General features: G+C 43.0%; 1 protein-coding gene across 5 annotated transcripts in view; it reads left to right on the top strand.

The window, feature by feature from the left end:
• SGMS1 (sphingomyelin synthase 1) overlaps window positions 1-17,873 on the top strand; it is a 100,046-nt gene that overhangs the window by 20,750 nt on the left and 61,423 nt on the right. For all 5 annotated transcript variants that reach the window (XR_012674216.1, XR_012674213.1, XR_012674215.1 and 2 more), the window contains exon 2: window positions 7,741-7,859. The gene's annotated coding sequence lies outside the window, so the exon portion shown is untranslated. The remainder of the gene's footprint in view (window positions 1-7,740; window positions 7,860-17,873) is intronic.

A 17,873-nucleotide genomic window follows, 5' to 3' on the forward strand; every position in this document is an offset into this window, starting at 1 on the left:
ATTTCTTTCCACCCCAGTTGTGTGGGAGATGGGATGCGACAGTAACTGGAATCCTGAGGGGCGGGCAGTGGCACGTAGACTCCCCTCTCCACACAGCAACAGACTTGTCGGACTCCTTGCCAGATAATGTTTTGGACACAAAGAGTTTAAATGGGATCACGTTCGGGGGGGGTTGCTGAGCAAGTATTTGGATGAGAAATTCCCCGAGGGTTACTAAATACAGGCTTAGGAAACTCCTGGAGCTGAAAGCAGTCAAAGCCTCAGACAGAGCCTTGTCTGACACAGGGCGCACAGTTTAGCTGCTCTTACACGTTGATTCAGCCGATGTAGCAGAACAGCTATGAGTAGTTTTTTTTGTGGCATGGGGATATCATGAAAGTAAAAGCCCTGAAGCTTGGGGTGACTGAATTTAAGGATTTAGCAAATGCTAAACTTTTAGTTGTGTGATGGCAGCACTGAAGGGAATCTCTGGAAAAAGTAAGTCACTGACGTCGGGTATGCTGGTTTCAGCCTGGAGGTGCTGTGAGAACAATACCTTCCGTTTTTGCATTTTACAGGCTTTCTTTGATTAAGTTTTCCTGGGCAGTAAGGTGAATTGAAAAGGAGGTTAAAATGGGACAGCTGCCCAAACATGCAGCGTTTGCTCTTCTGGTATCGGTAAAATTATCTTGCAAATCTTCTGTTTAGAAGAGACGTACATACAAAGTATTGAATGATATTTTAAGAACTTAAAGAGGCTTAAAGAAGCCTCCTTTATAAATTTCAGTGTGGCTAACAGCACATTTTTGTATACTCAAAAGATCTTTAACTGCTGCAGTAACATAGGGAAAGCTGCTTGAGCACATTTTGAGTGTATTTGCCAGATGAGCAGAGAATGTGTTTAGGGTTTTTTTTTTTTGTTTTTCCATTTCAGTGAAGGTATTGGTGTGCTTCATGAAGCAGGTTGTTTGTAGCTTACTTGCAAAGCTTGAGCAGCGAACGCAAAACTTGTCAGCATGTCTCTGCAGCTGTCCTGCTAAGTATCCCCTGACCTCCCTGCCCAGGAGAACGGTCGGCATCCACGGGTACTTCTGGAATTTGATGCACTCCATGCAATGCACCCTGTGTCCTCAGAGGAGCAGCGAGGCCGGAGTGAGCTGCTGTGCGCCTGTGACTCAGGGCGGCTGACAAAGGAGACATTCAGTCACCAGCGGAGGATCGTGTTCCAGAAGCGAATTTGAACTAATGCTCTTAACCCTGCTGGAGCTGAAAAAACACGCAACAGATCTGGTTTTGTGCCCTGCTTATTTGCCTTAATCTCTCCAGACTGCACCGTCTGTAACTGACCCTGCTTCTCCGTTCTGCTTGTCCTCCCTCTGAGATCAGCACGAAAGCGTACCAGCATGCATCCTGGTCTCCCCTTCTTCCCATGCCATCATCACCACTACTCTGCAGGTACCATATTGTCCAACTAGCGAAGTCTCAAACTCGTAGTATTGTTCTCATGTTAAAAGCTGAAAAATCTAAGTATGAGAAATAGAATTTCTCAGCTCTGTTCAATGAAGGGTGCACCTCCTTTTGCCAAACCAGTTATTCCAATTTCTCTCTTTGTAAGTGCTTTGTATAGGCTATTACTTTTTAAAGACGCTTGCAAAGGTGGAATATGTCTAAGGGCCTATTGTTTCAAAGCACTTGCAAAATGGGAAGAGCTAAGTTAAAACTGCTGTAGTTTGTTTCCAAGTCAGCAGATAACTTGACAGGAAGGCTTTTGGGTGTGAAGTCATGTATTATAGTGTGAATTCTGACACGTGATGTTGCTTGCAGGTTGAGGTGAACCATTTCTGTTTCCATCCCTTTAGCAGAAGCGTGTAGACTGTGCTTGTCATGGAGTCCTCGGCTTTCATCCCATTCTCCTCCAGCTCCTATAAAGCCAGAATAGGTACCAGTCAGTGCAAAATAATCCATGAGACGCCAAACACGAGTTTGATTGGTAAAAACAAGCAATTTGAAGTAGTTCCTGTTGGTGGCAGAAGACAGGAAACTTCATTCGTGTTATCGTCTGTTCCAAGAGCGGCAGTGAGGTCCATAACTCCAGTCGTACCCTGGGTCGTACCCTGGGTCGTACCCTGCATTCCTTATCTCTAACATGTTTGCATAATGAACTCACAAGGGATGTTGTACGAAAGGTCACGGGCTAAAGGGAAGGCTTGTCATTTCCTAGCCACTTTTCGGGAAGAGGCACGTGACTTATTATGAGTAGGTTTACTGATTGCCAGTTGAGGGAACCCTTGGTGGGTTTGCCAGTGATCAAGGAGCGTGTGTTTCAGAAGCAAATGTTGCAGCAGACAACATTGCATTCAAAAAGATGAGGCTTTCAAGAAAGTCCTTCTAATAGATACGTGTGTATGTATATATGCGCTAAGTAGTCTGCTAGTGGGAGCTGTATATAGTGGAACCTTCATCCAAATATCGATCCAGAAAATATGAATATCTGTCTGAATAATCACACCTTGGGTTTTTATAACCTGGGGAAATTATCTAGATAGGTCTGACTGCGAATATCCTGAAAATGACCTAACTATGAGTTAGTTGCAGTGTGTTTCGTTTCATTAATGTTTTCCAACCTAATAATAACTTGTTTTTTTTAGAATTAACTAATCGTAGCTTTTTATCTTCAGAGTATTTTCAGGTGAATCTGGGAAATTTTGAGCATCTTTCCCTGTAGGGACAGTTGAAAATATCAGTATGTACCAAGTCAATTCTGTGTCCTGGCATCCACCTAGTGTAAAGATTTCCGAGTGTCCGTGGGGCAATTGGCACCCTGAGTGATAAGGAGACTCATAGCAATGTTGAGGCCAGGTTTGTGGAGAGGAGTGTGTCCTGTAAGGTGTTTTTTGGAAGGCTGAACAACAAGAAGGTGGGGAGGAGGCCTGAGAGAGGAATGATTATTTTGGAAACGGGGAAAGAGACCGTCTCCTGTTAATGAGATTGCTATTTGTAGATCTCTTATGACTTGACCTAAAAATAAATCCAGGCAACAGGCAAAGGGGGTTTTGAATCTGGTTATTTCTTAATGGAAGCTGATTCCCCCTTTGTTATATCTCCTCTTCTCTCTGCCATAGTTATTTAGTAAGAGACCTCTAAAGTTTGTCATCTTAAATGGTGCTCATGCAGTCCTTTTTTTTCCCCACACTTCTAAAAATTGTACTTCATCTTATTTACAGCACAAAATGGAAATCAAGACTTGATGGTGTATGGCTGGCTTTGTACAAGCTAGTGCAGAAAGTTGTCTTAGACGTGAGACTGAGTACAGTTCTGTGCTTCCGTGATAAAAGTGCAAATTTTAATAGTGAAGAAAGCGTGCTTGCTGCAAACAGTATCTTTCATTTGTTGCTGAAGTCTTTAGAGCTTCTTCCTCTCGGTTTTGTCCCCAGTCCACGTTCAGGTCACTAGGATGCTGAAGAACTAAACAAAGGTAATCCCATGAATAAATCTTGCTAATTCACATAATTATGTTGCTGTCGGTTGTGATAGCAACAGTTTTCTCAGGGCTTTGGGACATTAGGAATGAGTTTGCAGCGTGCTAGCTGTTTTACTACCATCTTCCCATATAAGAAAAATGAAGGGGATGTTTCTGGACTGCCCTCCCTTAGAGCTTCACCGAGCACTGATCAAAAATGCGGTGTGTCTGGCAGGGGGGAATTGTCTCTAAAGCTTCCTAAAATGGAAATGGGAGCTAAAAATATTCTGCTTTTTTACAATTAAAGACAAAAATGTAAAATGGAAGTTACCCTAAAATATAATAGTGAAAGCTGGGAGGGGAGGAAGTAGTGTTTAGATAATGGTTCCCTACTGCAGATCTGTCTACATAAAACAAATGAGGATCATTCTTTTCTTACATACCCTTTCATTGGGAGTGAGTGCTACATTACGATTAGCTGTATGATTTTATTGTCTCTGCAGGAAGAGTGCAGAGGCAAACAACTGTAGATTAGGAGCAATTTGCAAAATAGTTCAGTGATTAGCATGCCTTTGGAGATGTTTTCTGTGTAAGAACTGCATCACAAATTTTACTGGCTTCCTATGTTCAAAGAATTAACTGTGAGGAGGATTAAAATGACATCCTAGATGTCGGCTCAACATTCTCTCAAAATCCCTTACGTTGTCTTTAAATCAATTAATTTGACTTCTTTAATCCACAAGCGTACTGGGTTGGCGAACTTGCGCAAGTGATCTATTTAGGCTGAATTTCTCCAGTGTGTTTTAAGGAATACTTTAGTGTGTCTGGCAAATGAGAAGCAAACATGCCAGTGAAATGTGGAAATACACCTGCGTTCCTGTGCTAGGGTGTAAAGTGAAAATACTGCTCTAATCATTGAGGTGCCTTTGCTAGGTAGCAGTTGATAGCCGGTTAATCCAGCCTTTGCAGACATTCCTGATCCTTGCTGTTTATGTTGGATAAGAAGGTAAGAGAACAGCCTGCTCTTGCTCCTCTTGCAACGGTGCTGCTTGCATATATGTGTTAAGTGGGAAGGAAAAGAGGAAGAGGAGAATCCTCAACTCCAAAGCTTCATGTCTGTGCTTTGCAGGCACAGATGATGTACAGCACAAGGAGACATTTTTACTTCTGTAAAGTCTCGAGAAGTGGCCCTCGGTACTTAGATGTGGACACTTACTCTCCTAAATCATGTGGACAGTTGGTTCGCTTATAATTCTGCATGGAGAATAAGGATGGTAGCATTCACCTGAAAAACATTTGAATATTAATAAAAGAAATTATTTGCTCTTTCTGGAAATCTTGCAGGTTTCTGCAAGCTGTAATCTATTTAAATGCAGTAGTCTGAGATGCAGCTTCAGCTCTAAGCCTGTCCTAAGCTCGAGGCTGTGCTGGTTACAATATGTTAGATCAGGTGTTATAAAATGGTGCATATATTCTGAATAAGCTAGCGATGCTCTAGAGGGTTTTTGGGTGCTATTGAGAATGACTGGTAGTTCTTAGCCATCTTGTGACACGGAGAACAAGACTGGCAAGTAACTTCAGAAATTAATCTTCGTAGCATCAAAACCATCAGAATCGCTTCTCAGGTGGTGCTTCTGCATTAAAGAAACGCTGTGGATGTGAGAGCAAGTGGTATCACAGGCAGAGCTGAATGTTGTCAGGTTATATGCTAAAATAGAAGTGGGCTTCTTTCATGCCGTAATGGCTTGCTATTGCTTAGCAACACCAGAAACTGAACTAATTCTATGAAGATATTAAAATGCAATTTAAGGAAACTGGGCCCTGAACTTGGCAGCCTGTACCCCAGCAGAGCAGAAGCCACCGCTGTGCAAACGGAAGGGTCTTCCTCTGGGGGAAGGAGCGGAGAATGGAGGAGTTTGGCATACAGGCTAATTGATTTAGTAAGACAGACCTTTTATCTTCTGAAAAGTATATAACAAATGTTAGTTTTTCAAAAAGTACAATGAAGGTCCATGTGTGCCACAAGACAGACAGGAATGAGCTCCAATGAAACCTTGCCATACAGTTCTGCTGTCAGTGTAACTTTGGTAGTAAATGAAGCTAACTGTCAGCGTGAATTGCTTCTACTTTCTTCTAACTGGCTCAGAAATAATTCTGTATGTGGCAGAAAACGTGTCCTTACAGGGTCTGTATGGCTTTATGCCAGAGGGGAAGAGGCCACAGCCATTATCGAGCATCTTGGGAGCGGTTGTGGTGCTCAGCAGCACATGCTGATTCATGACTTACTCATCGAAAATGTGTGTTTACGTTTGAGCACCAGTTTATGCTCCATCATCTCTTGGATCAGGGGGGGATCCGTCCTTCCTAGAAGAGCGGGTACACAGAGTTTGGAGCTTTCCCTCCGGATGCGGGGAGTGGTACTGGCTTTCTCGCGGTTCATGCTGACGCTGCTCGCAGCAGATGGGTGGCTTTTGGGGCTTCATAAAACTTGGCAGATGAGTGAGTGCCTGCGAGCGGAGGGAGTATGATGTGTTTGGGAGGGTGGCTGTTGTTACGAGATAAGAGTGCAGTTACTCATGGAAACAGAGCCTTCCTCCTTACTGAAGATGTGCTGGTGGGTGTTCATGGGATGGATAACTTGTCTTACATTTTGTAAACATTAGCTTTTATTACTACAATCCTACAGCAAACAGGGCAGGATAGCAAGGCTTTTACTGAGCAGCTCCGCCACTGGCAGTGTGCCGTGGCTCTATCCGGATGGACAAAAGCCATTTGACTTCCAGCCTGTTACACAGAGGAGCCTTCTGGCTGCTGGAGGCTGGGCTGCTGGGTGCTCAGGGTGGGTGTTTGGAGGAGGGGTGCCTGATGACACCCTCCCTGAAGCACTTTCATGGAATAATCTTGAAGACGAGGCAAGAATGCAGTGTAAAACCCAAATGCGAATTTCCAAGTAATCCTAAACATAGCTAAAAAGGAGTCCAAGAAAGCAGAATTGCTATGCCGCAGGCTGCTTGCTTCCCGGCAGTCAGTTACTTGGATTTGGTTCTGCTTCAGCAAGCGGAATTTGGTTTCTCCCCTCCTCCCGCCCCCCACTAGTATTTGAATGGAAATGTATGAATCGCAATTTTCTAACTAATGTGAGTGGAGCAGGGAGACCATCTGGTTTTCCCTTATCCAAAAGTTTAATTGAAATAGCCCTGCAGAGCCCCATGTGAAAGGGGGCTGGTTCTCTTCTGAATCGCCCCCCTGGTTTTGTCTCCCTTGAAAGCTGGGGCGGTTGGATGAAGAGTGTATTTCCTTCCCAGCTGTGGTGCTGAGTGGTTTGTCTACCGCTGCTGGCTCCAACGTTTGGCTGTGCAAAAGTTAGATAACGGGGATGGAGAGAAGCCCGTTACCTGGATGCTGCCTCTTGAGGATTTTGGTCATGTGCATTTCGATTTCTACGTTTTGTTTTTGCTTCGTTGCAAGTGCTTCCTCTCTCTTGTAAACGATCTTGGTTATCTTGAAGACTAGCAGAAAAGGCTTTCAGCCTTCCTCCTTCGCTCTCCCTGCATCAGCTTATTTGTCAGCAAAACCTGTTACCTTGTGTGATGCCTGGTTCAGAGCCTGGATGACTTTAGCAGCTCCCTTTAAAGAAAATGTCAATATTTATTTCTTTAGTGTGTGCTCCAAGCAGTATGTGTATCCCAAGAGTTGTTCTGCCTGCTTGCTCTTCTAGTTAAAGAAAAGGTGCTCTGGGTATTGCTGGAACTGGGTATGGCTTTCGAGAGCGAAACACTGACATTCCCATGATGTTGGGAGTGGACGGCTTCTGGTCTATGGTGCCCCTGGACCAAACCAGGTAGTCAGTGGCCCATTTCTGGCAGCTCCATTTCCCACATTGTTCTGGGGGCAGTGGTCTTATCCAAACCACTCTTGCCTGGTACAGCCTGTGAGGAAAATGAGCGTATGTCCGAGATACACTCCTGCAGGAAGGCAGGTGTGTATGGGGAGTGGTGGATCTGCTCTCCGTGGGATGCCACAAAGTGGCTGAAGAAGCACTCCAGGCCTCCTTCAGATCCTATGAAAGCTGCTTATAGGCCTTATTTGGACACAGGGATCTTCTCTCTTTCTGTGTCCTTTGGGAAATACTATTTTTAAAATGCAGCTCTCCATGTTAGCATGGCCATTACTGTATATTCCAGCTATTGGTAGACCTTGAGGTCATCTTCACATTGTAATAACTCCTAATATTTTAATAAAAGGCTTGCTGTTAGCTCTGCTTCTTAATATGTAATGATTTTTATTTGTTTTTTTAATAGTGACTCTTATGACTACATGAGAAGCAGCCAGCAGCAGGTCGTCTGAGCTTTGACTCTCATATTCACAGTCAGCTTTTAACCCGATGAATCGAGTGCTCTGGGTAGAAAAGCAATTTCAGGTAAGTAAATGAATTTTGCATTTTCAAGCACGTGTGTTTTGGAGTGTTTTTTTCAATGCTTTGTTTACTGTAAACTGATATTAAATGTGACCTTAATTTGGATAAAAGTTCGTGTTTTGGACTTGCAGATATCCATTTTGCTTTGGATTAATCATTTTTTGCGTGTTTGCCAATGGCAGCCTTACATTCAGGACTGGCAGCAGTCAGTGGTCCTCACTTGTGTATTTGCATCGTCTGACTTAATGGCCTACAGCTGTGTGGCACTTTCTTTTGGCACCTCTACTGGCTGGTTTCTTGAAGTGAGGCTTTCATTTAAAAGCATGGCTTGGTCGAGAATATGGTGATTCCCTCCATTTTCTGTTAGCTTAGCCGTTGCTTGTGCCAGCCTGGCACTCTCTTCATTCAAGAAAAAAAAATTACACAAACAGTCTAACTCCAGTGCTAAATTGTATAATCTTAGGAAAAGGCAACTGAAAGATCACTTAGATTGGTTCCTTTTTCCTGCTTCCAGGTAAGGATAACTAAGAGCAAAACTTGAGAAGATGTAGGTTGTGTATAAATATTCCAAACCCCTATTTATAAGGAAATTTTTGCCCTTCTGGCTGTTGGAATGGAGTGATATATTGGATAGACGACCAGACTGGCAGTTGGAATACCTGGTTTCTGTTCCCAGTTCTGGCTTTGACGTAGATGAATGACCTGCAAAGAGAAAATAAATGGGGCATATGCCCTTTCTTGCTGCTCGTAGTTATTTTTTTGTGTTTTAATAATCCTTTGAAGCTGTATGAGGATTTGCTGCAAGGCATCTTTTAAGATTTTCGTGGTTTTGTTGGGTTGATCTGTTCTGGAAAGCTCCATGACTGATTTAAGAGCTAGAGGGGGAGGTGTCGTAAGAACAGAAAATAAGAGTGGAGCTATTGGGCATTTTGAGAAAGAGTGTGTTTTAAAAACTGTTATTTGTTTGTGTGTAACCTGAGCGACTTAGCACATTGAATCAACCAAGTCTTTCATGCCTTCCGTTCTTAGTTGGGAAAGCTGCTGGCTTTTTCTCAAAATGTTCGTGAGACTAAAGTGGCTGATTCTGAGAGGCTGTGGTGAGTGACAGAGCAGAAAAGCAGCTTTCAGTTGTGATTCTTCCTAATGCAGTTGTAATTCTTCCTGCGGGTGCCCCGAGCAAATGTGTTTTTGGGAAAGTTGGTTTTAGCCTCTCTCCTACAGATGTCACAGTACTGCATGCCTCTAAATCTCAAGTGTTGTACAATTAAGATATTCAGTACTATAAGAAATATAGTACTGAATACTATACTATAAGAAATACCATCAGTATAAGATACTGATACTGTAAGAAATACCATCAGTAATCAGAAATAATGAGAAAAATACCGTGACTAAACATCAACGCTGCTGAATTTGAGGGAATTGATTTTTTTGTGTCTCGCACGTAAGGTGAATCGTTACGAGCAGATTCTAATTTTGCAGTTGCTGCTTTCTGAAAACTGGCATCTATTTGATAGTTGTTCTGGACAAACCATAATATCTAGGCTTGTCATGAAAAATCCCTACTTTCCCCACCCTCCTTCAACTATATAAATGTTAAAGAGTGGAAGACACTCTTACCAGACACCAGAAGCTCATGTCACCGTATTGATTCAACTTTTGTTTTCCCTGGGTCCAATACACAGACGTTATGAATAATGTAGCAATCTATTACTTAAAGTTTAATGCAGATTTAATAGGGGTTGAACATCAACAGTGTACAGTGCAAGAGGTGCAAGGCTGCTTTGTTCCATGCTGAACGAAAAAGATTCAAACCAAATACTGTTGGGCATGTGGCATACCTTGTAATTTATGTGGAGATATTACTTGCAGATGCCTTGGTATCTGGGACCTCTGTATTTTTTTGTGTATTTGTCTCAGTATATGGCAACATATTTTCCAAACTCGTGGAGTCACGAAGGACATGGATGACTCGTTGCTGAAATCTAGGGATCTAATATAGTGGCATATCAAGATACTGCTGTCTGCTGTCTCTTCAATGGCTTTTTCTTTTTGTTGTTAGTGGTTTTTTTTTTTTATATGACTATTATTTTTTTAAACAAAGGGAAAACATCCCTTTCCTCAATTGTTAGCTTTGCAGAACTTGAGCCTTAAAATAATCCAGGAAGCCTTTTGTTATATAAATATACTCATCCTCCAGCTTGGCACTGTATGTGCTTGATACAGCTGCTTGCCGAATTCTCTTTTAAGTTTAAACGTCAGTGGCTTTGAAAGAGAAACCCGACGTTACTTTTATATAGCACTTAATGATTCCGACCGTGGCAGCTCTCTGGACTCAGAGAGCAAAGCAAATGCACTGATTGCTGTATAATGACAGTGCAACAGTGACTATTTAAAGCAGGCGGTGCAGTGTAAGCAGTGGTTTATGGCTGGAACTCAGTTTCTGTATCTCTTAACGATTTTTGTTTAAGCTTGCTATTACTGCCAGGTATGCTTATACCTACCAAATTTAACTCCATGGGAACAGAGCCCTATGCAGTATCTTTTAAAAATATTTTTGCTTAAGTTGCTTGTTCAGAAATAAAAATGTGTATGAATACCACAAGGGCTTGGAATGGTTAAAATTAAATTCCAGTGCAGACTACTTGGTAGTTTAGATAATCTCCATTGAAAGCGGTGACTGGTTTCTGGGTGTTGTCTTGTACACGTAAAAGCACCTTTGGGGAAATCTATTAATCATGTATGTAACTGAATGTGAATTTAGAATTTTTCTGTATCCTCTGTAGGACATGAGTTCATTGCGACATTGACTTTTGAAGCAATACCTTTGTTGCCGGGAATGCCTGAGCTTGAAGTTACTGATGACTGAAGAGGTGATGTGGCATCTGCTGTGTAAGCGCTGCCTTTATTCACCTTCTGCACACCATAGGCAACACCTTTTACAGCGACACCTGGCCGACCTGCTGCTAGTTTTACCCTTGCTCTCTGGGAAAGCGTGGGCATCCTTCTTGGCTCCTGTTTGACCCCCCTATTAACCCCCCCCCCCCCCCCCCCCCCGACTTTTCCCAGATGCACGTGAGCTGCATGCATCAAAATCAGAAGTGGGAATGGCAAGTGGATGTTGCAGGATCTGCATAGGGGGTTTTGGTACAAAGTCCATAGGTTGTCTTTTAAAAGCGAGGAGGATGAAGAGTGAATCCATGCAATCCCCTGGGAGTACCTGAATCCAGTCTATGGTTTGATGTGCTGCTGCTGCTTCCTCCTATGTTAATGGAGCAATCGTGTACCAAGAGGGGAGTGAGGAGTCCAAGGAGAGAAGTGATGGCGTAACATCTTGGGCACTTATGCAAAACTGAAGATTTAATTGATTTTTGGAGCGGATATTGTATGTTCCCTGTGCTCAGTTTGTTTGGATCGATCAGATTTGACTGGTAGATTTGCTAGCCATTGCTGCTTATTAAATAGCTTGGCTGGTTCTTGGTAAGTGAGTAGCATAAAGCAGGTTGTTGTCGATTTAGTTTTGCTCGTTTCAATTCATTTTCCCTCAGACACGTAGCTGCTCCCTGTTTCTTGGAAAAGGCAAAGGATGTGCTAGCAGGAAATGGCTGCAGTTAATGAAAATGGGCTGTACCTGCTGATTAATCCTTAATCCAAAGAGGGAATCTTCCAGATTCGTTTGTCAACTGAATTAGCAAATGACTGTTGCTTTGTCCCGAGGCTGGCTCTGACTTACTTTGAGATTGATTCATAGCTTACAGGCCCAAGTAATAGGATTACCCGTAAGGGTGTGCTCACCAATCTCGCATGTGTTCAAAGAGAAAATGGGGTTTCCGTCTTGCTTTGCATCCTGTTTGCTTGTGCTCCTTTTTGCTTTGGCTTAATTTTTACTACTTGGCTCTCGTGTACGTGAGGCTTCAGTTGGAGTTTGATGGCTAATGCCATCCCAGCTCCTTTCAAGTGTCACATCATCTACCTGAGACGTCTGGGGATGGGACAGGGCACCTAGCAAATACCAAAACTTTTGATAGCAACCCGTGTGCTCTACTTGGGTTCAAGTGCTTGAAGAGTGAATGTAAATACTTTCGTCTTTATCTGAAAGGCAGTTACTGCTTTGAAGTGCAGCACAGCTCTTTTGCAACTCTTTTCACTTCCTTTGAAGGCTGAGCAGCCAATGTTAAACTCGGGGCTGCTGTGCGTGACTGTTCCCGTAGCTCTTAGCATGCAATTAAAACATCAACTATTACGTTGAAGTGCAAATGTTATTTTGTGCTGAAGTCATGCTGGAAATAGTTCAAAATGTCTTGTTTATTTGGATTCACGAGGGGAACGCCATCTTGCTGATCTCTAATCTTGTTTTGCTCTCTGGTTTATATCTGGTTTCTTTGCATTCAGCAAATCTGTATTCAAACAGTGCTGAAGCGTTTAATGAATCTGGGCATCCTCTTAGGCTGCAACCCGGGAGACACAGACTTCTGGTTTTTGTGCCTTTTGGGAAGCTGCATTATTAATCGGTTGTTTTCCTCCAACTTCAGTCGTTAGATGGATCCAACAGGCTATGTTCCCATGTTGAATTAAACCCTATTAAATAGCTCTGTCTTATTGGATAAGTATTGACTAGTTCGTTCACTATTTTAATGGCAGACGTAGTTGTTTAATATTACTCCATGGTTTTGCAGTTTTATTATTCCACAAATGATGTTTATTGGGATTCTTGCACAAGATGCTTTGTTTCAGTTCATTCGTTAAATGTTTTTCTCTGTTCTCATAGATTTGTTTTCAAGATGCATTAAAACAAAAAGGGGTTTTTTCCTGGCCTGTGTTCCCCCTTCCTCTGCTGTCCCCATTTCCAGTGAATAGTTGAAAGGCTGTCAGCAACTGCTTCGACAGATTTCCATGTACTACTTAGGAAAACAAAATGTTATATGTAATATATTTTGCTCCATGGTGATAAATATGTAGCAAAGGATGGGTAGAATATTTGGTATTAAAATGCTGAGGGATTTTATAGTCCCAACGGAGGATGTCTGCTCTGTCACCAGAGTCCTCTGTGACTGTCCCAACTGTTCAAATCATGTGTGCGTCCAAGCTACATCTAGGCAGACTTAAATATCATCTTGTCTAGAGCACGCTTCTACCTTTAGGTTTCTCCCTGCCCTTTTCTGCATTGTGGAGCTTCATTGCAGCCATCTCCAGACATTGACACATCGCTAAATTCCCCGAGCTCTACTAATAGTTTCTTGGAAATCCCATGTAAATATAGCCTTGGGAGCTCCCTGAGCTATACGGCATATCTTGAAAGGCGAGTGGCAGAAAAGGTAAGGAACACGCTTTGCACAAATGCTGTTTTTATTATTAGGATATGTTAACTGTCCTTACAAGCCTGCTTCAGATGTTTCGTGAATGTTGTCGCTGATGCCCTCCTCAGTCCGATGCAGCTACTTCTGTCTGCCCCCTGCCAAAGATTTGGATGGTCTACATCTGACAGCATAACCGCCCTGCCATAGTATTTGTTGGTCAAACTCTGTCTGCTCCAAAAATAATAATCTTGCGTGAAAAGCACATAAATGAAGCCAGCAGCAGATGCGAAGTGGAGCACTGTAGACAAGCCAGAGGTAGACTAACAGGTCTGGGCATAGCAGTCAACACAGACAGCATGCGTCTCTCCTGAAATCAATTGCAGCACTCCACTTGCTCTTCCTCCTGATGTTTTGTTTTGTTTTTTTCCCCGTGTTTTAGTCTTTTGTGAAGTTTCTCTGGGAAGGCAGCGACTGCAGTTTTGCAATGCTCTACAGTTTTTGCTGATCCTGTTTAAAGTCCCCAGTCAGTTGATCTGGCAAACTTGCTGCTAAATGGATGATCTAATTCCCAATGAATGCTGTGATCATAAACATTACCCTACATCACAGAAATTATTTGAAAACTGGTGTGTATTCCTCAAGCTGTCAGTTGTCTTTCAGCATCCTCGTTGTGCTCTTTCATCTTTAAATGCTTGCGCTGAAGCTCAAATAAACTTACCTGTCAGCAGTTATGAGGATGTCTCTTCTCATCTCCAGCTGCTCCTTAATCATAGCCATACCTGGCAGTTTAAAAGCTGTTTACAAAGGAGATAAGGCAAGTAGCTATGTTGTAGCTGCTATTTCTCTAAATGATTTTTCTCATACTCCAGTAATATTCAGCACAAGGTTGTGTTTGTGCTGTGTGAGGATGTCAGCTTGCTCAAAGCCAACGTGTGAGCTCTCTGTTCATAACCCGTAAGGACTAATGCTATGGGCGGGTCTACCGAAGCAGAAGGACAGCTCTGTCCTTAAATCACTGCTAGCTCTGAAGCATCACTTACCGGTTAGGTGTCAGATTTGTAACCGAAGTGATAACTTCATCTAGCTGAGGCCGGATTCTTTAAGTGCGTTGACTTGCTCTAATTTTAGAGCAATGGTTGCACAGGTAAATTGCATGCAGTATCCTAAGATACTTAATCACAAATATTATAATCACAAAATTGCAAGTGGTGCATGAAAATACACTGATTTCATGCCCACCCCCCTCAAGATTTTCCTAAAGCATTCTGTCGAGAAAGGTTTTATAATGAATAGACGCCTCCCTCGTCAAATTCTAATAATGTTATCTACAGTGAATGCTATGTTAAAATTAAGAAATAAAGGAGTATACAACAAGGATAAAGAACTTAAAAAATTTGTGACTCTTACTTGGCTACATTCTGTAGGATTTAGTTTTACCGAAAATACATATAAGGCAGTATTTTAGCTCTTATTTACACAGCTGAAGCAGCCAGTATGAAAGTGAGCTAATTTCTGTGTGTAGGGGGAAATATGTTGTGTACTCAGCTTCGCAACTCAAATGCCCGCTGTTTGCACACAGAATTGCCTAGCCAAAAGTCAAGGGGGCAACAGCAGATAGTCATTATTTGTATTTCTCCACTGAAAAGCAGTGCCTTAATTAGGAAACTTTATTCTGAGCTTCTTTCCCCTGTGCAATGAGTATTGCTAACTACTAGTCCAGACCCAAATCAAAACTTTAGCTCTTAAATTAATGATTTCTGGGGTTGTCATCTTAAACTTCCAGGGAAACCAAACGCAGATCACTTGGGTTGCTGTTGCAACTTGTTAATTCAAGAGCTCTGGTGTTGATTGTCTTATGACGATGTGATACCTGCAGCACTGTGAATTGAGCGGTCTTAAATCGGCATAGTTTGGGTGCTGTGTAGTTTGGCATGGTGTACAGTTGTCCTAAAAACAGTGTTTCATGAGAAGTGCTTCCCTCTGAGCGTGGTATGAGGTACCACTGCTGGCCTGGGACCGAGCTGTCCGCCTGTTGCTCCCGTAACATTATGCACTGCCTGTGTCAGGGTTATGGTAAGGAAAGGGAGCTCCTCTCTGCAGTTTCTGGCACAACACTCAATTTTCTGCAAATTTGTCTTCCTTTGGAGGGGAAAAAAGCATGGTGTAGTTTTACTACATTTTCAGTTGTCTTCTTGAGTCTGCAATGGCAGCAGGGAGGCCCAGAGGCTGAGATGAAAATGTGAGTCGAGCTGAGCTTGGAGCAGAAAGAGTGCACAGGAGGAATTCGGGATAAGGGGGCGTGGAGGGTGAGTGACAATGCGGTAACACTCTGCCATCCACGGCTTTTCTGTCTGTCCCTTTGGAGAACAATTGCACATCATTTAATACCCACCTTGGCAAACTGTCTTATTACTCTCTTCCTGTCCCTCACCCTCGTTTGGCTTGATTTGACCTGGATGAGAAGCAGGCATTGGAGGAAGATAATGCTGACAGCCGCAATGTTATTGTTCAGAAAGAGGCAGCATGAACGCTTGCACTGAAAGATATACGTTAGGTATCAGTGAAAGAGCTGAGACCTTTCAGGATGGCAGTCCATTTGGTGAACGGTTGGACAAGGTTACTCAGGTATTGCAAGATTTGATACCTTGTTGTAAGGAGATCTACGTGTGAAAACCTCATGCCAGTGGGCATGTGTCTCTGTTTAGGAGTGCATACTGGGTGGGCAGGAGGGTGTCCCTGTACAGTGTGAAAACTCGATAGAGAAATGGTCTAGAAAGGAGTGGCTCGCTGGAAAAAAGAAGGGAACAGAGCATCCAATAACCCGAATGCCTGAGGAGTAGCCTCTAGCAAAGGAGTGCTGTTTCACAGACCACATTCATATAATTTTACAAGAGAGAACTCTTTTGAAACCTGAAATTCCAGGTGGAGTTACCAAGAAAGTCTGTTCCTGGACCTGTTGATTCTCTTTCTTCTCAAGGTGGAGTGCTGGATGCTCACTTGAGTGAAAGCTATCATCACAAGCAAAATTAGTCCATCCTTCCTGTCTATTCCAACCGGCATCCAAAACTGCAGTAGGAGTACCTGGCAGGTTGTCCCAAGGAAGAGCTTTATTTTTACCCCACAGCCTTGCAAGGGGTACGTCTAAAGACTTAGAAGATCGTTTCTTTAAGTGAACATACATAAACAGCAAATTTTCATCTGCATCCTGCTGCTTCTTGCTTGTGCAAGACGCATTGTCCCTGCAAAAGTCGTGCTAAACCTGAAGTTCTTTTTCTGTGCATTTGTAATCCCATTGTTTGTCAGTAAAATGCCTGCCTAAGAATTTTTTTAATGTTTCTGCACCAATTCTTTAGTTTTAGCTGGAAAATTCTTCTATTCAGCCAATATCTGCTTCTCTGTGGTAATTTGGGGTGGAGCGAAAATGGACACTTCAAAGGAAATCTGTATTGTCATCCTATGTTGGGAGGAATTTGAGGTGCTGAAAACTGGGAAAAAATCTGCCTGGCAGGCAGGAATTTCAGGCTACAGCTCTGCACCTTAGTGTACCGTGATTATTAATGATACAGAAAGTGTTGGGTACTCTGTTTCCACATGAAAAGAGGAAACAAGCATGTGTTGAACATAGGTGAGGTAAGGAATCTGGTATGTGGTACAAGGTCAATGAAGCTGTAAAGCAGCAATTGGTTACTAATAAAAAAGCAGTTTATTTTTTTTCTGTGTGCCTCAGTAGAGGTCATTTTGCTGGTACTGCATCAGGAAATAATAAATGCAGGTGATCAAAGTGTGTATATATATTCCCCCCCGCCCCGCAAAGCACAACACGTTCTACTTGTTTTATACAGAGCCCATGGGCTCTGAATTCAGGCTTGCCAGCTCTGAACGCGAGATCCATGCTTCCTTCTCCCCCCTGCCCTCTTCCTCCTGCTCTTTTGGCTTCGGCACCTGCAGGACACTGGTGCTTTTGCTCGTTCTTCTCCAGGACTTGCTGTGATGAGGTGCCAGCAGATGTGTTGCGTGCTGAGCCGCTCTTAGAGCAAGCCCAAGCAGCGGTGCAGAGTAGGGGTCAACAATACGTGCGAGGAGGAGGGGATGCTGATCCGCCTCTCTGAGCAGAAAAGAAGGGTTGGGGCTGCCCGCTGGGTTGGGGGTGCTTTGCGAAAGCATGGAGAGCCCTGGGTTGGGACGTACAAAAGAAGCAGGTAGTTCCCGAGCTGTGCCTGAGCGGCAGAGGGTGAGTGCTTTAGCAGAGGGAAGCGAGAGGACGGAGGAAGGCTTCCTCAAGCACAGACAGGGATGTGATTAATGCCTTGCTTTGCTGCTCTGTTTGAAAAGAAGTTTTGGAAACAGCCATTGTGAGAGACTAAGAGATTGCTGCACTTTCCAGGCCCTTTCCTGTCTCTGAAGCCTAATTCTTGTTCATGCAACACTGGCGTGATGCAAAAACATCATTAGTTTTGGGGTTTGTTCTGCTCTTGGGAGGCTTTTTTTTTTTTCTGAATTTGGAGATCCATACACTGAAAATAGCTTTAAAGTCGAAGTATTAAATGAATGTTATTAGTGAAGGGGTAGAGAAACAACAAGCTACTGTAGATAAGTAAATAAATAAATCTTTCTCCGTGATTTCCTTGTGTCTTGAATGCCAGCTCATCCTCCATCTCCAAAAAGAAAAGGAGGATACAGGTAAAGGCATGGAGCAGCTGTTGTACAAAAAGGAGGTAAA

The sequence above is a fragment of the Calonectris borealis genome, chromosome 7, assembly GCF_964195595.1.
Source record: "Calonectris borealis chromosome 7, bCalBor7.hap1.2, whole genome shotgun sequence".
NCBI lineage: Eukaryota > Metazoa > Chordata > Aves > Procellariiformes > Procellariidae > Calonectris > Calonectris borealis.